The 24,901-nt window shown below is 35.2% G+C and overlaps 1 long non-coding RNA gene across 1 annotated transcript in view; it reads right to left on the reverse strand.

The window, feature by feature from the left end:
• Nucleotides 1-4,719: 4,719 nt before the first annotated feature.
• The window catches only part of LOC118913522 (uncharacterized), a 34,073-nt gene continuing 13,891 nt past the window's right edge, over nt 4,720-24,901 (reverse strand). Inside the window, exons 2-3 of the long non-coding RNA XR_005025234.2 lie at nt 5,954-6,349; nt 4,720-4,832 (exon numbers count right to left, since the gene is read on the reverse strand). This is a non-coding gene — a long non-coding RNA (uncharacterized LOC118913522). The remainder of the gene's footprint in view (nt 4,833-5,953; nt 6,350-24,901) is intronic.

Here is a 24,901-nt window from a genome sequence, read left to right on the forward strand (position 1 = left end):
TTAACTAGTTATTATTTATTTTTATTTTTTGGAACAGCAGCAGAGTTCTGATGCCTAAACTATGAAACTTGGCAAAATCATTGCTTTCTTAACAAAAAACTGTAAGAATCAGCAGTGAAATTTCCTCTATGCAGTCAGCAACTGTTTCCCAGTTTTTTGGTTTTTTAAAATGTATTCATGTTAAATTAACAGTTTGGTATAAAAATGGTTCATTGCCTATATTCTGTTTTCAATCATAATGTAGTATTTTTGTGGGTGGGGAGAAAAGCCAAATTTTAGAAGGGTCACATGCCTTATTTTAACCCTGTGCCTTATATCTATCTTTTGGCCTTGGCTGAGATAATCAGGTACAGTGTAGTTTAACCACTAATAACACCAACCAAATACATCAACTTTTGAAAAGTGGCCTCTTATTATAAAATGCTCACTGTATAACCATCACCATCCTGGACTTTGGTCTTATGGACTGTCACCTTTGGAAAATTGAATTAAATTGAATTTTTGCAAAATTGATGCTATGCTAATGTCACTACAAGCATTTGTTATTTAAATAGCCTTAACAATGAATCTTATAGAAAAGAGCCCAACCCCCCTATTTTATAATGTAATACATCTAACCCCTCACCCCACAAACTGACCTGTTTGGTAAGTTTACATATATAACATTTTCTCCTAAATGGAGTCTATCCCAACCATAGGTAAGAGTGGGTGATAAAGAATGTTCTATCGGCCTTTTTCCAGATTACTATTTAGGATTATTAGGATCAGCCAAACACAGTAGCCACACAAAATGACTGGAGCCCTCAGTCTAAAACTTTCATTACATATCTCCTTTTTATTTTAAGACTTACATTGCAAGTGGGAAGGGATTTTGTCTTCTTAATCTTTATTTGTAAAATTGAATTCTCAGTTTCATGCAGTTGAAACAATATTTTACCTTATTACATGGTTCACTCTGGCAGAAAACACTCTTTGATTTACTTATAGGAAACTAAAATTAATTTTGAAGAGGAGAACTTTTCAAAAAATCTACAAAAATTTGCCAAGGAGGGGAGGATTGGTGGGGAGTCCTTCAAGGACATCAGTAACAATAAAGGCTCTGATTTTTATGGATCCAAGTTTCAGAACTGCAGGTATTGAAAGTCAAATTATTCTACATGATTAATTTCCATTCAATATAAATATACTTGTAGATGCTGTAAGAAATTGAATTTTCCAGCATTCAGTCTGTTTTGGGGATTAGAATCTTTTGCTCCTCATATGGTGAAATAGAGCAAGTGCTGAGCCCAGAAGTTATTTTAACAGCAGGCACTGCTTAAACCTTTAATTAGCTTAAACATGTTTAGTTAAGTTATTGTAATCAGTAGTTGGAAGACCCAAATCTACTTAGCCAGTTAATCTTAATCTATAACTCTGAACAACCTAGATTTTGGAACTGCAACTTCACTTCAGAAATTTAGAAGCCTTTGAATTTTCTAGAAACTCCCAGAAATCAGTATGATTCTATATATCTACAAAGTTCAACTATTTTACATCTCACCTCAAATAATCCTGGGTTTAATAGTGACAGGAACAATCAAATTTCTGTCAATACATCATTAAAAGAACTTCTATATACTGGATTTCTTAACATATATATGCTAAAATTGATCATGATAGGCAGCATTATATCACTTTTGAAACCCATAATTAAGAATGATAGTTCCAGCCCAAAACCATTAATCACAGAATAAAAAGTCTCATTCAGGCCTCCATTAATATTTTATAGACCATATAAGATAATAATCGTTTATTCCTGTGTTTTGGCACCAAAAAGCCAGTCTAACCAAACCAAACACACACAAAAAAGATGATAATGATGCTGCAATGTAACAAGGAAGAATGCAGGAAGAAACCTTACCTATTCTTCTTTCAAATTTCTTTTTAAAAAAGAAAAGAAATGCCTGGATTTCAATGCTAAGGATCACAACAAAAAGAACTGAAAGAAGTCAAAATGTAGAATTCTTTTCCCAAAGGAGTATCCATCCTAGGTCTGCAATCTGGGGCCAGGAACTGGCCAATCTGCCTCTGATAAGGAAGCGAGGCGCCCACTGCAGGGGAAAATCCTATCATTCCCAAATAGCGGGAATGAAGAATTTAGGGAAATAAGCATTTTGCAAAAGGCAATATATGGAAAGATTCTGATTAAAGAAGAAATATTTTCCATTTTTTAGAACTACTAAGGAGCCAGAAGTGGTAAGTGAATTTCCTTTGAGGACCTCTGTTTTGATATATGCCTGGATTAGGGAAATCTATATGCTGCGTTAGGGAAATCTATAAAGATCCACAATAAAGCTAGACATATCTTTAAACTATGCCTTTAAATTTTGGGGCAAACAAAAGCCTACATATTAAAGAAGGTGATAGAAAGAAACCCCAATGATACCCTTCAAAAGGTAGTCTTAGAATGGCAGCAACCAATATGCATTGGTACAATACTTAACGAGCAAAAACACTTTCACATATGGTGTCTTGACTGATCACCACTAGTACCTTAAATGTGAACAAAGCTGGTTAGTATTTCCATTTTAAAGAAAAGAACATTGAGGCTTTTAAGAAATTGCCAGTTGTTTTCAAAAAGATATCTGTTCCTCTTGTTTAAAAGATGCCTGATCATATTAACAGAGAACCACATTCATGGAGATGGAACATTTGTCAACAACAGCCTGTATTAGAAGGTACACTTTACAATTATATGGAACTTCTTTTGCTCCATAATGGGATTTTATGTCTATTGTTGTTTTTGTTTTTACAAAGCAGAAAGTTCAAAGACCTGACCACTCTGCTTCAAAATCAGCAATCTGTCAACACCCCAAGCTTAGATAGAGTTTAAGGGAATGGACCATTTAGGGCAGAGAATGTTCCCTAACGGCCTTGCTCCAAATTCAGAACACTGCACTAACCTACAGTGTTTCTGCAAGGAAATGAGGGCATCTTCCCTGGTCTGCTCTCTTCCTGATCACTTTCTGAACTGTATCAACTACTCAAATTGTGATGAAATTGTAGGTAAGGGAAGAAGATGGGAACTGCCAAGTGTAACGCCCTTTGGATTGATCACAGGGTAAGAACTTTCCTATACTCTCAGAGGCCACATTCAATTCATCCCCAAATGAGTGAAATTTGGCCCTGCAAATTTAGGTCTAATTCTGTTGCTGGAGATTATACAGAATAGTAAAGTCTACTGTTATGCTTGCTGAATCACAGTGGAATATATAAAATACCACTGAGATGGGAAGGATTTCATAAGGTTTAGTTAAAAATATTTCTCACTAATTTTTTCACCTAGTCACTGGACAGTGTTATATTACATGAAAGGAGCTGTAGTCAGTAGGGAAAATGCTTGAAATAAAGTTTTGATATTGATAATTCTTAAGCATTTTATTTGTAATTAAGAACCTTCTTATAACTAATGCCTTTGACATCCAGTGTTTAACACTGGAGCATAGGAACTGGCCTGTACTTTATAGTGCACTTTATTTCTCTTGAGCTAAATGATACTGCTTCGTAAAGGAGAAGAGAACATCTTAATCACAAACTTTATAAAGAAAATTGCCTGACCAGTGCTCTATGAACTTTCAGTAGATTGTGTCCAGGAATATGTGTGTAGTACTATTTCAAGCCCTCTTTACTGATAATTTAATGCTGCCTCTAAATTTAATGCCTATTGCCTTTTCACCAGAAAGCAGTTTTTACTGATGATAATGATGATGGTCATTAGGGCCTTGGAGACTTGTAAAAGGATCTAAGGATGAATGAATAAATAAAACCCATGATGACTCATTCTGCACCCAAAGCCATTAGTAGAACGCACAGCTCAGCACAGTTCCTCTCTCTCTCAAAATGGCACTATTTAAATATGTTAAATATGTCTTTCAAACAAAATGAGTATAATTTATTCAAAGGATATTTTGAGATTGTGGAATGTCAGCAATCGAGTAAACGCCCTGGAAAATGTAAATACATTTTACCAGGTTGATTTTTGTTCTTTCAAACCAGTACTGATAGAACAACAGACAGATTCTGTCAGGCTCTGTGCTCATTCCTTCCTTCCTGAATGAGAGGAGCTGGTTCTTTGCTACATTTTCCTTGCTTTCTTTATTTTGTGTGGTTTGAATATATTAAAGAATGTGAAGTTGAATTTCCTTCTATTGTTTCAGGTTAAATGGGGGAAAAAATAGGAGATTGGGATCTTAGAACATCATTTCCATTATTAAATTAATAGTTAAATTAATACTTCATATTCACAAAAATGTGAATATATAGGCTCTGCCCTTTAATACTGGCATACAAGTACCAAGAGATATGTTCAGAATTATTGTTATGGAGATATATGTAGTAAGAATATCCCCAAAACTGAAGTTGTCACAGGGAGGTACGTTATGGCCATTTTAGTGCATTTTATTTCCCAAAGGATTACACTACAGAAAATCCCAAGGCTACAGAAAGATTTAGTTAGGTTCATTAGGCACCAAGTTTATTAGTATAGCCTCTGTTTTTCCCTTTATGAGCCAATTTCAAAGCCGCTGATAGGCTTTCTAATGATATGTGGAAGTAGCCACTTCTCTATTTTCCATACACCTATTTTTCCTTTCCTCTTGCAGCAGACAGTAGAGCAGTGAAAAGGACACTGAACCCCAAGTCAGATAATGAGGATTCCATACTTAACTGTCCATTAAAGAGCCCAATGACTGATCTTGGGGTGGTGACCAGAACCATCTGTGACTTGCTCTTTTCCCCATAATATAAAGATACCACAGGGTTGGTGTGACATACTTGCTATTATTCTGTTTAGTCTGCAAAGAAACAATCACCAAGAGACCTGAAAAGAAGTTAGCTACAAAGTTTATTGGTTTAGACAGATTCAATGCATTAAAATTTGTATTTAAACAAAATAATAATAAATGCGCAAGTATTCACTTTAGAAATACCTGATTTAGGAAATGATGCATTTTAAAAGCTAGCTTCTAGAAAATGTTCAAAGCACAATTCAATTTGCAAATATTGAATTTAAATATATCTATAGCAAAGCCTGAGGTACAACTGCATTTAAAAACACACTGAGGGGCTTTGCAGACAATTTTGGCTAGTACAAGAAAGGAAAAGTACATAAGATTGGGACTGACTGTTCTAAATCAAATTTAGTCAGTCCTATTTACATGAAACTGGTCCAATGAAAACCAAAACTTTCATCAGCCCAGGAAGAGACCATCCCTTTGCTAGTCAAAGTGGAAACTAACCAGTTGGTAGGCTCAAAGTTCTGACTCTTGAACATGACTTGATTCATGAGAATGAAATAGATGTTGTGATTTAGACCTCTTGCTTTGATAGCTAACCACACAATGAAATATGCCAAGTGCACTTGGGTGTGTTTCTGTCTCTCAGAAGGATGAATCAAAGGCCTTTTAGTAAAATGCTTTTGGAACATGACTGGTGGAGCTCCTCTTTGAGTCAGAACTCTTTTGGGGATGAGATTTTGGTTCTCATTTACATGTGCGTTCCATGGAGTCAGAGTTATACTGGGTTGGTCTACATCCTGTAAGTCTTCTCTAAAGTACAGTATTCATGTTTCTGTGTACACAAACCTATTCACTAACGTGTATGTATAAATATATAATGTTTACAACATGGCTTGGAATATAATAAAGAGCATTATATAGTAGGAAAAATAAATTTCTTTAAACATCGGCATCAATCATAGAATAGTGAGAGGTTCATGCAAAAGGCATAAGAGAGCTGAGACCAACAGAGCAAACCAGATTCAGATCTCCCATATCACACTCTGCCACTGGGCAGGGCTGGGGGCAAAAGCCCCCTACACTCCTTGGGTTTTTCTCTGTCTCTCTCTCTCTCTGACAAGCACATATGGTGTGATTCCACAGGCTGTAGTCCTTCCACCCTTTAAGAGTTCCCTTACCTGCTTGCGGTACTTTGGCATTAGTGCTGTCTTCTTTACAGAATAGTCTACAACACAATGGCGTGGCTTGGCTGTCTTCAGAGAGTCTTCTCCTTGCTTGTGGAAACACAGTCATCAGGTCTCCTAGAGTCCTGTTCAGATCAGGTGAGGAAGTGGAAGGTGGTGTCCACTTTAAAGAAACAGAGATGTACCGGAGGCAGAACTGCATACCACAGCTTCACAGTCAGTTTGGAAACCCTCAGGCATCTTCTTCAGAACAAAATGCTTGCTTCTAAATGGTTTGTCTGCCACTGCAATGATGTGCCACTCAACCGCAGCGTCCCTGGGGCAACGAGGGACTAACTAATGCCAGGGTGATACCTGTGTCCTTGCCGTTGTTGTGACACTGTGTTCTTCCTAGAAATACAAGGAAACCATCAGAATGTTAATGTTGGAATGGACCTGCTAGTATTTCAGAAACTCTATTAGGCGTACATATGCATACAAGTAAATGCTTAGCAAGTAAAATACTTATGTAATAAGCTGAAAGAGGTTGAAATATGGGTGATATATAAAGTATTTCAGTTTACTAGCTTTTAACTAATTACTCTATTGCCCAGAATTACCAATTTAAACTATAAGTCCTGTTACATATATTTGCATCTTCATTTTAACCTCTTTGCTAGAATCAAGAGAGAGAAAAGATAAAACCTTAGGCGAGCATATACATTACTTATTACTGTCATCCCTGCATGCCATGTAACAATAAATTTACCTGTGCACTTACAATTAACTCCTTAAGGGTATGGTACATCATTTGTGGTGACTTATTTTGTGATGTCATGCTTTTCATTGACTAGTTACAGTTCTGGATTATTACTATAATAACTTAATTCTTAGAAACAGTTTACTTTTTGTATGCCTTTGCATTTCATGAAGACTGATGAGGAAAGAATATTTTTATTTTGAAAAATGCAATTTGTTCTGTACGTATGAAAAACTGCTTGTAACTACTCTGATAGGTACTTAGATTTGTTTCATCCATTTGTAATAGATTTGTGCAAATCTAGCCTAGGACTACAGGAAGGAGGGGATCAATTCCAAAACCCAGACTATAACAACGTGATGCTTTAAACAAGTCAGCATATCCAAAAATAAACTCACTACTTTCCCTACCAAACGGTATCTTCCTCATCCTGGGAAATGTCATCTCTCCACTCAGTTCTCTCCAAAACTGGAGAACTGAGCATTGTCCCTATCTCTTTTGTATTCCTTAGCAACTTCCCCTTACCTCATTCCAAACAGCCATCAAGTCCTGTTGTTTCTAATTCTTTAATCTTACTTAAATATGTCTATTTCTTTCTTTCCATTTACTTTTACCTTAATTTAGGACACTGTCATTTATGTTGCTTGGATTTCTGTGAAGCCTCCTAACTGGTCTCCCCAATTCCAATCTTCTTCTTTAATCTATTCACCCCACTTCAGCCAGAATGATCTTTTTCTAAGATATATCTGCCTTTTAAAAAAAGCCCGTGCATGCTTAAAATCATTCAATGGCTTTTGACCTAACATTCAAATTCCTTAGAATGGCTTACAAAGCCTTTCAGGATCTGGCCTCTACTTACTTCAACCAAGTCTGCTTGCCCCACCTTTCACTCATTGCTAGAGCTTTGTAGAACTAATACCAGTTCATCCAACCTCTGCTCTAATTTCAGTTTTGAAATTCTGTTTCCCTGATGCAGAAGGTCCTGCTGCAGCTCTGCCTGGCCTTGTCATGACAACATTCCTGAAGGTTAGACCTATCTTTCACTGGGGAAGTCTTCCCTCACTCTCCAAAATTATCTTAAATGTGCTGTGCATGCCCAATCACATCCACTCAGCATTCATCAAATATCTGTCAGGTGCCTGTATGCCAGGTCCTGGTGGAGGTGGTTAGGATATGTTACTGAACGGAAACAGACAAAGATCCTTGCCTTCATGGAGCTTGCATTCTTCTAGAGTTACCATGGCAGCTTATTCCACTGTTTTCTTGACTCTCTTCCTCACTAGGAGAAGGCAAGGGCTCTCCTGAAGTTTTTATATCATGATAGGCACAGTGTCCAATCAGTAAATATTTGTTTAAAGAAATAAACAAAATGGCAAATGTGAAGCAAAGAAATGCCAATATACTTCTTTTATCTTAGGTCACTATAATTATTGAAAACTGGTTTAGAAGTAAAAGAATGCAAACCTTTTACATTGCATGGGAATTTGAAGAATAGACATGAACTTGTCTTCAAAATTACATGTAACCTTTTCTCCCTCTAAACTTCCTTTCAAGTCATTGAGTCCTTCTATAATCTCTTTAAAATTCTAGGCCATTCTATTTATTTTTCTGACCAGCAGAATCTACAATCTCAAAGACAGAAACACTAGATGGTTTTCTGAAATGGAAAAAAAAAAGAGTTTGAACAATAGTATTATATATACTTCTCATAGGCCTGTGATTACTTGGAGAAAATGTGTTTTTCTCACAATCCTAAAACACTAAATTCTTAAGCTGTTCCTCAGAATTAGAAATAAAATCCTAGATGATAAGGAAAGGGTTTTTGATGTTTTGAAGACTCACTGATTTACTTTTCCTTGTAGGGGAAAGGAAGATCACAGCTATATTTTGCTTTTGGTAAGAATACATCAGATGGACTTGAAAAACCAGTAGCTAATTACTTTTAAGACAATCTTAGGCAGGAAAAAATTTTTAAGATAGTATGTAGAGTTGTGTGTCTAACATTCAGTATTTGGGTCTCATAATGCCTTTGCAAAACAAGATTAGTATGTGATTTTGAGAAATGGTTGCTATAATGTTTATTTATCTGCCTTCTAAACATATGCACCTTTATTTAAACAGGTCTATATTTTCTTCCTCCTAGGTGCTTTATACTTATATACCTATGCTATTCTTTTTCAAAGCACTGTTGGTTGTTTTGTTTTTGTAGAGATCACGAGTCCACTTGATATGAATGACTTAGTCTTTCCGCTGCTTTGTGAGTGTGGGTAATAGCCTTTTTGTATACCAATTTGCTTACACTGCAGTCTATGCTGGTAATACTGTACATTGCCTGACCTCTGAATGGAAAAATAATAACAAGTTAAAACAGTCATTTTACCTGAAGTCGATAAGGCCATAACACTCAACCTGCTTTCAATTCACATGCTCAATTTTCATCCACTCACTCTCGACTTTGAGAGGAAGGAATAATGACAGGTTACAGGCACTTTATTTCAAAATTCACTCACAAAGTTATTGACAAGCATTTTTCACAGAAACAGCTCTTCTCTCTGACCCTCGTGAGCTGTTTACATGAAAAATGCTCTTCCTTGTAGATTAATGAGAGTGGAACCTAATTCCATACCAAACATGTAGCAGTTGCTTTAGCATCTCTGTTTCTGATATGGGAACAAAAATAGGGATAATTTGCCTCAAATTGCAGTCACTTCAGTCATAATAAAATCTCAGAGAGTACTGTTTGCTTTCAACTTTCATTAGGTAAGCTGGGGCTGTTATTAAGGTACCAACACATAAATGTTATATTAGCACTTAACAGAAGCATAGCATTCTCCTCTAGGAGATAAATTCTACCCTTGTCGATATAATTCCTCACTGAGTGCAGTAAAAGAGTTTGAAAAGATGAAATAGTGAAGCTTTGCACTAGAGGAAAAAATACTTTGTTCATTTGGGCTTAGAGGCCATTTCGCTGGCCCAAAGTGCTAGGGGACTGCGCAGGGAATAAGCCTCAGAGAAACTCTGTTAGGTCGAGTTAAGACACTGAGACAAACTTTCAGACATGTTCTCTTTGTCCAACGTTGTTAAATCAATTACTTTAAACTTCTGAAATGCCTTCAACTGGCATTTGAACTCTGTGAAGAAATATAAAAACTTAAGGCCAAAATGCAGTTCATTTCCAGAAAGCAAAGTATAATAATTCTGTGTAAAACACTGTACATGCAACACCCACATATTTCTTTCTTTTTGGGTCTAGTAAGCCCTTCTAAAATGTAAGGTACTGTGTATAACACTGATGGAGCTGTTAAAATTAAATCTGTGTTTATCCTTACTCTTACTACTATGTGTTTTAGATACTCTTAATATAGCTATTTCCAATTTAGGCCTGAGAAAAATGCTGTCACACTTAGAGAAATGAGGACTATTTAGTCATCTAAAATGGGAAAAAAGGAAGGGGAGGGTTATCTTAAGCTTGGCTGTTGCCAGACCTGCCTTTGCCACCATCCATCTTCTTTCCAAGCCTTGTAGAGTTCTGTATCATACCATCACTCGACAATGCTAAGATCTTTTAAGGAGTCTGTTGTCATCTGGATTATTTAGCAGCCTTAATTGCACAAAATAGTCTATTTTAGCTGCCAAATTCAGACTATAATGTATTTTCAGGAGACATGTGAGATGTAAAAGTGACTGCTGTCCCTCTGCATTTGTAAGACACACAGTTAGAGACAGCAACATACAATATGCGATTCTGCCTAAAAACGTTGCTGAGAGCATTGTTTGGCTTAAAGTTATATTCATAGGGTTGAATGTATTTGTATTTTCTAATTTATGTTACTATTCTACCAATCTGGGAAATCAGATTTTAGAACCGCTTTCCCAGAATGCATTTCTGTCCACCCTTCCTTGTAGCCCTTGCATTCTGGTAATCCAGAAGATGGCCTGTCAGTGTTTACTGTGGCCAGACTTACGGAGAAAGGAAGTGGTAAGTACATTTCTGCTGAGACTTCAAAGTCATGTGTTTAGCAGATGTCCATTTGTAATCAAGTTTTAAAATGGTAGTTTTGAGATATAACATGTATATGAATAAAACAGTGCTTTATTCTTCAAGACCAAATTAAAATAACTTTCAATCCATAAATATGAAGCAGTTATCTTTTTCTTGACCACATAACTTTTTTTGGTAAAATGAAAACTATTTTATATACCTACAGTTTTATATGCTGACAAATATTGTATATGGAAGTTTTCAGTTGGCTTTAAGAATTAGAAAGGGTTTTTTGTGATATATATATATACTTAAAAAATCAATTTAGGGTCAGAGCTAGCAGCTTCTCAACTGTATCAATGAGTTGAAATTCAAACAGGCTTTTTAGAGAAAGTAGTGAGGGCCTATCATTTAATTAAAGCAATTACCTAACTGTAAGCTCTTTGGTAACATAAAATACATCTTAAATATTTTTGAATCCTCAGCAGCCAGCATAGTTCCTGGTACCCAACGAGTGCTCAATAAATGTTTCATGCCAACACTTTTCTGGAGAGCAATTTACACCAAATTTCCAAAAGCTCATTCAATTTGACTTTGAAATTCCAAGTTTAGAAATTTATAAGAAATAATTGGAGATGTTCACAAAGAAGATAATTAGAGATATATAGGATGTCTGTTATAGTGCTATATATTAATTGCAAGAAATGCTAACAATCAAAACATCCAACAATAGGTACTAGTCAAATACCTTATAATATATCCTATAAGAAAATACTATAAACAGGAAAAAACTATGTTTTGAACATTTCATTGTAAGGGAAAAAATATATTATGTGGGAGAAAAGTTCTTCTAAGACTAGCAGGTGCAATGTTAATAAAAGGTAAATATAATATGTGCATACTTACATATCTGAATGACACAGAAAAAAATGTGTTATAGGAAAAAAAAACATGTTTCTTGCAAGCCCTGCTGGCTTGTAAACTAGAGGATGCTAAGATAGGCCCTTTTTTTTACTGAGTGGAGAGCTCATGAGGATGCAGGGCACTGTGAAGATGCGAGAGAAGAGGCTAGAGCTGAAGGCAGGACCAGTTTTGTGTTGCAGGACTAATGATAAGGCAGTTGGCATTTAGCAGGAATTAGGTGCATGCTAAGAACCGAGATGTCAAATGGAGATTTTTGAAGTGTTTCTGGGAAATATGTATTGTACCCTTCTCCTTTGCCTCCTCCTGAAAACTTCAGCAAAAATTTCATTTTTCTCTAATACAATGTAAAGGTAGATTTGCTTTGAGGGGAGGTGACCAAGTGCTGACACCTGCTTAGGAGCAAGAAGTCAGGCTGCCTGAAGGGCCCAACCACATCTGTGATACTTTTAAAATGAAATGCACCAAAATATTTAACAGTCATTAGCTCTGGGTAGAGAGAGAGAAAGGGGATTTTCATTTCCTTCTTTATACTTTAATGGATTTTCCAAATATCTATAATGAATATGTATTGCTATTATATCAGAAAAACAAATTGATGTTGAATGAATGAACAAGTGAATAGATCAATGAATGAATGATTTAAAAAAGTGGTTGTTCTAAAAAAGACTTGGATGTATATTCAAAAGGAAATTTTTCTAATTTACAATATATATAAGAAACCTCAGAGCCTCTGTTCAGTTTTGGTTGCCCTTTGAAATGAGACAGTTGGTTTTAGAATACACACACATACACACACACACTCACTCTCGCTATATATATATTTATCCAATGAGTTTTATAATGCCTGATTCTTCAAATAATAAATATAGCTACTTCATTAAGATGAATCTTATTCTTTCAAACCAATATTCTACTAAAAAATTTTAATATATGTATTACTTGTGTCTACAATGAAGTAGGCCCTGAAAATAATTTTTAAAACTCCATTCTTATATATTTTATTAAAAAAGGAAATGTAGGGAAAATAAAACATGTGCATTTCAGAGACTTATGAGTGTAGTTGTGTTGCCATTACTCCCAACTGTCTACTCTCAATGATTAAGGACACTGATAATAGCCAGACAACGCGGGCTTGAATCCTGGCTCTACCACTTACTGACTCTGTGATCTTAGAGCAGTCATTTATCTTCTCATTTCTGCATCTGTAAAATGGAGATAACACCAGTTCCCAGTTCAAGGTTGTTATGAGAATAATATAAGCAGTTTCAGACTTGTTTGGATGGTTATCTTATTTTGGTACTGCACACATATTTATGACCATGTTTACATGTGTGATGATGCCAGTGAACATCTAGAGAACCTAGTGGTTCCTTTGGCATCTCCATATGCACACATGGCACTCAATATTGCAGCTGTTCTTGCATTCACTGTTATTGTCCTCACAATCTTTTGTTAGCTATAAAGACAAAACTTGGCTTTGCAGTAAAAATTTCACTTTTGAAGATATTTTAACAGAATACGGCTTCAGTTTCTTAAGTTATTAATAAATTGAAGTTATTATTTGACAACAGAAAATTCTACTGCAGTGAATTAATGTACTACTTTAACTGCCTACACTAATAGGGAAAGAATTTAGATGAACTCACTGATAAAGGATGACCTCATGTCAATTAGAGGCCAAGTGATATCATGACATTCTGCTCAAAAGAAAGTTTTACAGTATTATATTGAAAGACCTAGTGGAAGAAATGAGTCATTACATGTCATATTGCAGTATAGATATATACCAGGCAGATGACATACCACAGGAGTTGGCATTTACTTGGTTAGGAGATGTTATGACGAGTCCTACTTTTAAATGTTAATTTTCAGTAGCTCATAGCAGTGCATAGAAATAAATATATGATAGATATCTTTGTTTAATAATATTTCTGTATTAATTAGTATTAGGATTATTAAAATGAATGTCCTTTAAGTAGAGGTGTATATATTTGTGACTAAATTTAATTACAGCTTGTGTGACAATAAAGTGATGCTTTTGATTACAGTTGCATTGGTTTTGTAGATTTATTTTTATATTTACATTTGCTTTGGTTGTACAGTTGATAAAAGCTGTAGGTGAATGAGTTCATATGCAGAAGTAACATTATAATAAAAACAGTGCAGGACAAAACTACATCTGCAAGTATTGCTTTTCTTACTTTCAAGAGTAAAACATTTGAGATATGCTGTAATGTTTTTGCAGAATGTTTCAAACCATTTCATTAACAGAAATTAATGTGCAATTTTGGCTCAAAATCTATTATTTCCATCGGCTTTTATTCAAGAAGTAAGATAGCTTTGTGCACTTATTATTGAGGAAGACAACAAGAATGGTGAGGATGATTCTGCAAATCTAAGGATGATGGACCATCAATAGAATGTGTGTTAATTATACTAAGTCATGGATTTTCATCCAGTTATGACAAATGACGTGAGTTTGTGAGTTTCCATTTCTAGATCTGTAGGAAGGACAATACCTACATGATTACCTTCCAAAAGTTAAGGTGAGGAACAGAGGAATGTATTAAAGTTATTTAAATAGCAGGATTCTATGCTATACAAATAATATTATTATCATTTCATTACCAATAATCTCAGAGGCTATTTACTCTTTGAGTTCTTGTTTCTCTTTAGGCGATAAGGTATAGTTTATAAACAGTAGAGTATATGTAGTACGTTAGTTCTTGGCTACAATAAAATGTGGTTGCTGAAGTCTGATTGTTTTCAGAGGCTGCACATCATGAAAACTTTGGTATCTTTTAGAGGACCAAGGAAGTTTTCAAAGCAAAAATACTGTTAAATGTCTTTGATAAATAAGAAGTGTATTAGTGTAGATGCACAATGCAAAACAAAGACTCTGCCTCCTGAAACTGTAGCCCATGTTACAGAAAGAATTTAAACAGAAACAACTACACTTCTGCCCTTGAATTGATATTAAGTAACCATATCACTCATTATAGCCTATAATCTCCCTTGCTGATACCTTTTAATTTTTAAACAGCCCTACTTTACAAATCATATCCTCTTTCATGTGTTCTCCCAGTTAAAGAATTAATTTTGCAAGTAAAATATCTAAACAGTAAGCATAATAAGAATGAAACAGGTTAAAGCTCATTAGCAGCAGGGAGCAGATGTAGTAAAACTCTGCCAGTTCCCCTACATTTCCTTCTCAGCAGGGACTAGGCGCCAAGCTGTGAGTTAGTTCCATAGCACAATGCTCGGCTGCTGTTTCAGCAATTGCACCTCTATTGCTTCAAATATAATACTAAGAATTCACTTTGATTTTTTATTTCTCTTTGTAATAATAATGTCTAAAAGGACCGTGTGGTGCTAAAATGTAAAGTTAAGCACCAAGTGCTTGCTAATCAGGAGACTATAAAAATGTAATTGATAAGAAAATAATTATATATTATAAAGTCATTTCATCTTTAAAAATATTAACTTCTTGACAGAGGCTCCAGAGTCTGGATGAAATCAGTAATCGCTCAAGTTGAACTTCCTTGAAATATGCAAAATCTAATGTTCAGTGTATCGACTGATACACAACTGATACAAGATAACTGTGTAGGGACCAAAGCAATACACTGATCATGATATAAACTGAACGCAAATGAATTGTTAGAAAAAACACAATCTCAAATTATTAACCTAGCGTTTCTTCCATCATATGTAAAGTTGTGATAGAACCATCTCTTAGGAAACAGCAATATCAACCAAATTAAGGTGCCAACAGATGTGAATGTTAGCAAGGTTTTAATAAGAAATCTTTCCTGGGGATTACAATCCTTTTCTGGGATTAAAAGTAGTACTTAGATGTGCCAAAACACTGTTAGAGAGACCAATTATTAGTATATCACCTGCTAACTTCTGGATGTCTAGGATAGATTGCTAGGACATAATTTGTTCAGAAAAATTAAGAAATACTGAAGAATCCAATTCATGGACTTTCCAGTAAATCAAACAGCAACCGATGTAAATGTAACAATCAATAAACTTATCTGCATATCCTTACAATTCTGTTAATTGCTCTGAAAGCTGATGTTGTATGGTTATTTGCTGTGTTTGTGTAGATTTAGTTTTTGCAATGGATTCATTCAGCCATGTCCGATAAACAGTATCTTTTTTTTTTTTTTTGGTAGATAATTATTTTTTTATTGAAGGGTAGTTGACACACAGTATTACATTACATTAGTTTCAGGTGTACAACATAGTGATTCAACATTTATATACATGACAATTCTAGGTACCAGCTATCACCATACCAAGCTGTTACAATATCTTGACTATATTCATTACATCCTGGTTACTTATTATTTTACCATTGGAAGTGTATACTTTTTTTTTTTTTTTTGTGAGGGCATCTCTCATATTTATTGATCAAATGGTTGTTAACAACAATAAAATTCTGTATAGGGGAGTCAATGCTCAATGCACAATCATTAATCCACCCCAAGCCTAATTTTCATCAGTCTCCAATCTTCTGAGGCATAACAAACAAGTTCTTACATGGAGAACAAATTCTTACATAATGAATAAGTTACAGAGTGAACAGTACAAGGGCAGCCATCACAGAAACCTTCGGTTTTGCTCATGCATTATGAACTATAAACAGTCAGTTCAAATATGAATACTCATTTGATTTTTATACTTGATTTATATGTGGATACCACATTTCTCTCTTTATTATTATTATTTTTAATAAAATGCTGAAGTGATAGGTAGATACAAGATAAAGGTAGAAAACATAGTTTAGTGTTGTAAGAGAGCAAACGTAGATGATCAAGTGTGTGCCTGTAGACTATGTGTTAATCCAAGCTAGACAAGGGCAATAAAACATCCACATATGCAGAAGATTTCTCTCAGAACGGGGGGCTGAGGTTCTAAGCCTCACCTCTGTTGATCCCCAATTTCTCACCTGATGACCCCCCTGCGACTGTGCCTGCGATAGACAGTATCTTTTAGAAGAATGACATTAACAGTGTTCCAGGAAAACTACTCTAAATCTTTCAAAGAAAGAAAAAGAAACCTAGAAGTGCAATTATTGGGAGAGAGGAAACCCACATTCTGAGTATTTTAGGATACTAAAATAAACTCATAGTATTTCCTTTGAAAAGTTATATGATTGGTCTCAAAACCAGAAGCAGATCTAAACCTACAAGCATGGGTTAAATGGCAAGGTCAAGGGGATCATTATAGTATGAAGAAGTTGACCTTAAATAAGTCACTTATATATTAAAGTTTGATTGCTCTGAATTGCTTGACTCATATTCTATTGCAAAAGAAGGAAAATGGCTTCCTTTCATGTCTCCTTTAATGTGAACATTTTGGGGTATCTTTAGATGCAACTAGGTCCAAACAGTTTATACCAATTAGATTATGCCTTTAAAAATCTTGGTTATTTCTTCAAACTCAATAAATTATCAGTAACATTCTAAGTCATGGTAACAGCGACCTAGGACTTGTATGCCCTTGAAGTATATACAAGACAGTGGGTCACTTTGAGTATCACCATTTTACTGGGCAGTTTCAGTAACTAAAAACAACTGAGCTCCCTTAGCAATCTCCAGCATGAATCCTATGGCAGTTTAGGCATGGAGGTATGGAACTGACAACTTCCAGGAAATTCTGCTGTTTAGGTTTCAGTAGAAATTGACTAAGAAGAATAGAATTGAAAGAGAAGGATACATATATAGAAAAATTGACAGAAAATACAGCTCTAATGTGGCAGAAAAACCGAATTCATAACAAGTAACTAAAAAAATAGTGTTCTCTAATATTCTACAAGTACGTAAAACATGAGAACTGCTGACATTACACCTACCTTTTGGAATAATTTCATCTGCGCTACCTGTCATCCCAACCAAAAATCAAGTGACAAGAAAAGAGTAATAACTACAAAGTTCTTGAAAGCAGCCAGACCACCAGAACTGAAGGAGACTCATCAAGACACAGTCTGCTGACTGGTCACGTATGAAGACAGACAACAGCAGGATGCTCCACAAACTGGAGGACAGTATTCTGAAGTGTGTTATTTCCAAACAGGGAGGGCAGAGAAGTGCTTTAAATTATTATTGAAGTAGAGCGTAGAGCAATCCGGAATTAACTGTGGATGACTATGACATCAGGTGACAGAGCAGCCTGGTATGTAGCTACAAGGAATAGAATTGTTCTTCAATAAAAAACTTCAGGCTGATTACTGCCTAGAAGGTAGAGTTGCAAATAGTGATAAACCTTTCGGGTAGTAGCTACTGTCACATAAATGACAATTTCCACATGAAAATTTCTGAGTGCAGAAAATGTTAAATATCATAGAATTATAAAAATGTAGGCTTGAACAAAGCCATAGTCATCATCTGTTCAGTCTCCTCATTTTCTGAAAGGGTAGCAGAGTTCCAAAAAGGTCTGCCTTGCTCACTAGTGAGAAGCAGAGTTCGCACTGAATCTATATCTCTGGATGCCTGTGTAGCCACAGATCCTACTCATGATGCATTTTAGAAATATCGGCTTTAAAACAGTTATACAGCCTCTTAAATAGAAGAAACCTGTACTAATTTCTTTATATCTTCAAAGAAAATCTGGGGAGGAGGCAGCATGCAATGTGTGAAATCTGTATACTCACTCAAAACCTTCAAGAGATTGTTAGATATATGACCCTGATGATGTCTTTGAATGTCTAATCCAGTTTTGTGATTTTTAGTGTACCACAAATACCAATTTTGTCAGTTTTGATCTTGAGGGGACCCCAGAGGTCATCTTGTCCAATCCTTTCCTTTCATGGAGTAGGAACTCTCAATTCATTTTCACACAAGGTAGACTTTTCCCCTCTCTCTATAGATGCATTCACTGATATCCGTGTCAGAATGAGTGTCATGACTTAGGCTATTAGCTCTTCTCCAGGATTCCCGCTACTCTGCTCCTGCTAGTTGAGTTGTGCACCTGCATATAATCAGTTGTCTTTATTCCAAACTTTGATATGTTAGTTTCAATTTCTATTAACATGCATTTTCAATTAAGAATTACATGATCCTGTGGAATATGAATGTGAAACAAAGTAGAGCTGTTTCTATAAAATTTAAGTTGAATATTTTGGATAGGCTTTACAAAAGTGAGCTGTTATTAAAAATGTGCTGTCAGTGTTGGTGAGGACATAGAGAAATTGAAACCCTTTTACACCATTGGTGGGAATGTAAAATGGTACAACTGCAGTGGAGAACTGTATGGAGATTTCTCAAAAAATTAAACATAGAACTACCATATGATCCAGAAATACCAGTTTTGGATATTTATCCAAAAGAACTGAAATCAGCACCTCAGAGAGATACCTGCATTTTCATGTTCACTGCAACACTACTCACAATAGGCAAGAGGTAGAAACAACCTAAATGTCCATTGACAGATTAACGGATAAAGAAGACATGGCATATAGATACAACAGGATATTAGTCACAGAATAGAAGGAACTTCTGTCATATGCTACAACATGGATGAAAATTTAAGGATATCATGCTACGTGAAAAAAGTCAGTCACAGAAGGACAAATATGGCATGATTCCATGTATATGAGACATCTAAAGTGGTCATACTCATACAAGCAGAAAGTGGAATGGTAGTTGCCAGGGATTGGGGGTGGGGGGTAAGAAATGGGGAGTTACTGTCATGCAAGATGAGAAAGTCCTAGAGATCTGATGTACAACACTGTGCTTATAGTTAATGATACTGTAATGAACACTTAAACATTTGTTTAGAGGGTAGATCTCATGTTATGTGTTTTTTGCCACAATAAAAAGAATGCTGTTAATTTAGGTGCAAAAGATTGGAAAAATTGTTAAAACCTAGAAACACTTTGCTCAGATTACTTCATAAGTGTCTTTAAATACTTGCTCAATTTATAGAAAAAAGAAAATAGAAATTGTAGATAATGTATTATGAGTAGGATTTATGCAAGAAAGATAATATACAACTTAGAATATCCCAAAAGATTGGTGAATTAATGTACACTTCTCTGTTTGAATTAAAATGTTTTAGGGCATGTTCATTTCTTAATGATTCTGATTTAAACAACTTTTTCCATCAATAGCTATAAATGCTGAAAATGAAGTAGACAGAATTGCTTAATGGAATCCACTTACAACTTGGGGAATAGCTGCTAGATCCAGTGGCTTAAAGTTCATTAGTGTTTACATCCAGCTGCTTTTGGTGGGGACAATTATTATTCAGGTTGTCCAGCTACTTTTTGGGTCTGCTTTTTCTATTATGATTTTTGATTTATTATATGTAATGATTTAAGAAGTAGTCATACAAAGTAATGTAATTAGAGATGTAAAAGAAGGGAGTGTCAATGGCACAGATGAGAATTTCACTGATTAGAATCAGAATTCATGATTTTTGTCCATTTTGACTTCAGAAGAACACTTACTCTAGGATTTGAAGAAGCATTAAAAGCCTGGTGTTCCTGACACAGTATTATTACTAATAGTGTTGTTATTGTTTTGCCTTTCCAATTTGATGATGATCATCAAGGATGGAGACGATAGGAATAGAAAAGGGTGAACAATGATGCCCTTTTCTATCAGCTTTTACCTTTATAGTATGCTTCCTAAGCAATGAGAAGATCACTTCTTTGCTCCAATTCTTATTCTAAAAGTTGCTTTTAAATGACTTGTCATGATTTAATATTTTATACTTATATATTTAATTTTATATTTAAATACCATCACCCGTTTTACTTAATGCTACAGTTTAGTTTTTCTATCACTATTAAATTTGTACCACAAAGTTACTTGTCTTGGTGTCCTTTTCTCCATTTTTCTCATATTCCTTTTGCTTTGGAGAGTCCATTCTACAATTTAAGACCCAGGAAAACCCCAAATGTGGAATATCTTCTAAACCTGGAATTATTTTCCCCAGTTTTGACTTCTCCACTGCATTTGTTATGGCATTGATTATAGCTTACAGTATTTATCTGCAAATTCTTTGAAGTCACTTTTATAATATTTTTTCTAAAAAAATCATTTCTTCAAAATTTTGATGAATTTCAAGATATATCATTATTTTTAAATAAAGCAAATGACAAGCAAAAATATAAATTCAATGTAATAAGCCATATTTAATTGTGTGGCAAAGGCATTTTTACATCAAACTGACCCACACCTTGAGGTATATCCCTTGTCATAAAATCAACTAAGCCCTCCCTCGAGACAGTCCTTTTCTTTTTCTGTTCTGCTCTAATGGCCAACTCTTTTATTAAGCTCATCCCCAGGAAGAAGAATGAAGCACCATTCTACTTAAATGGTGACTGAAACAACCACTATTTTTAAAGGTCTTCTCTGTTTCAGGCATTGCACTTGTCATTTGGAGAGTCTATGACCATCTTCATTTCACAAGTGATACAATTAAAGATTAGCATGGTTAAATAACTTGCAGAAGAACACTAAGAAGAAGAACAGGGATATGGATCAAAGTTTGTCTCAAGTTAAAATCTGTGCTTTTCCACTACAAAGACCCTCCCTGATACTCTCCCCACTGCTAAGAGGACACAATGTCTGATAAAGCTGGGAGGAATAATTCATACAACTGATTTATACTCTGCCCTATTCTAGAAAGGATTTAAGACAGTGGTGAAACACAACCATATCCTCTGTGCATAAGAATAGGTTTTGCACTGTGTTGTACACTTGAAACTAATGTAATGTAATACTGTGCGTCAACTACCCTTCAATAAAAAATAATTATTAAATTAAAAAAAAAAAAAAAAGAATGGGTTTTGCATAGTGTAGCCCCAGTTTAAGTCCCAGGAACCCTACTTGATGGCTGTGAGAAATCTGTTTTCCTTATTAATAATAGGGAATAATACTGCCTAACTCCTACAACTACTGGGAGAACTACAATAAACAACACAAAACCTCCCAGTAGCTGGTACAAACAGAGATCGTACATACTAGTTCCTTCCTCATTATACCCTGGATTTTGACCATGACTTCCTTCTTTTTAGGTGGAAGTCTCATTTGAGAGCAAAATAGATGTATATATTGTCTTCCATTGACAATTACTGTGAAGTTTAATCATTATTTCCCACATAGGTTAACAACTATAAATCTTTCTCCAAGTTTTAGGAAAGATCTTCAGTGATCACATCCTTCTTGCTATATAGGATGAAGCCATATAACTGGTTTTGGATTAAGGTTGATTATTGGTCTTTACAGAGTTCTTTGTTGCTTTTTGATGTATACCAAGAGATAAATTACTAACACTATTTCATGAGCCCATTGAATTTGAACATTTATAGCAATGCTACACAATTTGCATGCATCTGTATAAACAATATCACTCATTTATTTATATACATGGCATTTATTGAGCACTCACTACTTGTCAGGCACCATGCCAAGAACCTATGTGATTATAAGGAATGAACCATAAGGTAGGCAAGGTTGTTCCTTTCTAGAAACTGCTATCTTGAAGACAGGGAGGAGACAGATGTGTTAATATGTGTGACTCAAAACGATATGTGCTATATTGAATCATTAAAAGTTCTAATAGATCAAAGAATGTTTCACACATTCATAACACTAAATTCTTATCTTCCATCTCAAAATTAATATTAATAACAAGGGTAAATATAATGTATGTGTTCAGAAAATAAACTTATGATTAATATCTACAGAGTGAAATATTTGCATGAAATAGTATCATTGAAAAGAAAAGTTTTTTAAGGACAACACAAAGACAGAGAAATTATGACATTGATTAAATCTGGCTTTGCTAAATGATCCCAACTTCATAAAAAGGGAAAAGGATTTTTCATTTAATGAAGAAAATCCTACCAACAGACATGCAAACCAAAGAGGGAGGAACAATTTTTGGATACTGTCTAACTTTTGCAATCATCTCTGAGTAATGTCTTATATATAAATTCAGCTTTACATTTTCATCTCACTATTAGATTTGGGTTTCACTTATTAATCATTGGTAGTAATGAAGGTAATTGCATGGAAAGAACAGGAAGAAAGTGTTTTAAATAAGATCCCTTCAAAGAAGGACCATTATCGTATACATGCTTTATTTACATGGCATTTTGGAGTTAGAATAGTGCAATTGGTTTTGGTATAGAAATCACAACTAGAGAATTAGCTGGAAATTTGTGGAATGCACCTGAGGAATTTTTTCCACTTCATGGACAGTGAAGAAAACATCAAGAAAGGTTAAGTAATTGGTCAATGCTACACCAATAGGTAATTGAGATGACACCCAACCATGAACCAGACTTTCAAGAGGGAAGTCAGACACCAAGAAAAGCATATTGTGAATATGATAAAATACCAAGAGGAACAGGAAAGAAACAGGCATGGTTCAAAGAAGTTCTTAGCAAATGGTGTGCCACAGCATTCCCTTCAAACTCTTATTTTGATGTTTAGTCTTCATCAGGAGTCCAGATTATAATTGACTTTTGCTCAGAGCACCTAATATGACATAGTTCAAATGAACACTCTGATGCCAGTCAAAGAGGGTGACAACAAAACCTTGTTAAAAATACTCATTTACTTGTTAACAGTTTTTCTATACACTTTTTTATGCTGCCCTCTAGGATGCATTTTTATTTATTTCCTCCTAAGATTCCATATCTTTTATGACAGTCTTCTCATTCATGTTACCCAGAAATGAAAGAGCCTGAGGTTTCCTGACACTGGTGCTTTTAAGATATGCTCTATTCCCTGGTTTTGAGCAAAAGTCAAAGGGAAAGATAATATATGAGTGCAGGGAGACCTGAAGCTTGACAAAGGATCTCCTTCATTCTAGAGAGCAAGAATATCTCTTTCTCATTAGGAATAAAAGCCCAGAAGCCACACACTGCCATCAGCCCTTACAGTGTCTGAAAGCATGTAAACTTCTCATACCCAATAATGACCTATTTTTCTGGTCATCTTTTGTTCTAACACAATGCACAGCATGTGTTCACTGTACCAAGTCCTCCGCTGTACCACTCAGCTATGTATCTGCTTATAGGATTATAAAATCTATTAGTTGCAGATCTTGTGAAAAGTAGTTGATGGCTAGCACTAACTTTATCCCAGGCATCATACTAAAGGTTTCACTTGTATTATTTCATTTAAATATCACAGCAACAGTATGTTGAAACACTATTAATATAACTATTTTACAGAAGAGGAAACTGAGGCTTAGAAAGAATGAGTCACAAATATGGGTAAACAGATACCAAAAGTCTTACAGACATTGCAAGAAAGCAGAAGAGGGTCAGATTCAAGAATGGGAGACATGAAACATTTAGATAGTAGTCTAAAATGCCCATTTATCCCCACACAACTGCCTTAAGTCTCTAGATCCAATTACTTGCAATGGGTTGTGAGCAGGTCTGATATTCAGCCAGTATTTATAGGTAAGGCTCCCAGATTATTAAAATATTTAAAAACTCCCCTACATACAGGTTGGTAAAAGTGCCCTGGCCATGCTGGCTCCTCACCTAGGATGCCTTTGGTATAGCAACAGAAGGGTTAATCCCCAGGTTTCCAGAAATCTCCAGCTCTGACTAGTTGCTGACTGTCAGTTGTCTCTCGAGCCTTGCTTCCTGGGTACTGCCAGTGGCACCCTCAGGCATCCCCACAGGCTGGCTGGCCCTTGCCCTTCTATAGGTGTGGGAACTTCAGTTTCCGTGGGAATTTGGCTGAAGGAGCCAAGGAGAGATAGAGGAACCTGGAAGTGTTGCCTGACTGGTGAGCCAGGAAAGGATGCTAGAGTAGATGCTAAATATTTTAAGTATCATCTTTAATTGGGAGACCAGGAGAGAAATGCAAGTACTGATAAAATGAGGTGTTCCTTATTTAATAGAACAGGGTTCTCAATCATGTTTATAATGAGATCCGTGGGAAAAAGAAAAACTAGTCTCTGAATGCAAACATGAAATTTAAAACAATATAAATGATTCTCAAAATATTAACAAGAATATTGTGCTATGCTAAATATATCATAAACTAAAATTACCACAAATGAAAACAGACAATGGTGTCAGAAACTATGTCACTTCTAATGAAGAGAGAAAAATCCCTAAAGCTTTGGTAATTTGTCATTTTTTGGATCAGTCTTAATCATTTAGTTAAGTGATGGTGGAGTCCTTGGTAGAGGTTTTAAGCTTAATAAAAAAGGTAGAGTTCTTAAATCTAGCAAAGTTCTGATTTTCCATTAGTTGGAATATTAGCTCTATACTGTCCCATCCATTCTTTTGGGAGGAGGTGGATAGTGA

This window comes from Manis pentadactyla, chromosome 11, assembly GCF_030020395.1.
Source record: "Manis pentadactyla isolate mManPen7 chromosome 11, mManPen7.hap1, whole genome shotgun sequence".
In the NCBI taxonomy this organism is placed as follows: Eukaryota; Metazoa; Chordata; class Mammalia; order Pholidota; family Manidae; genus Manis; species Manis pentadactyla.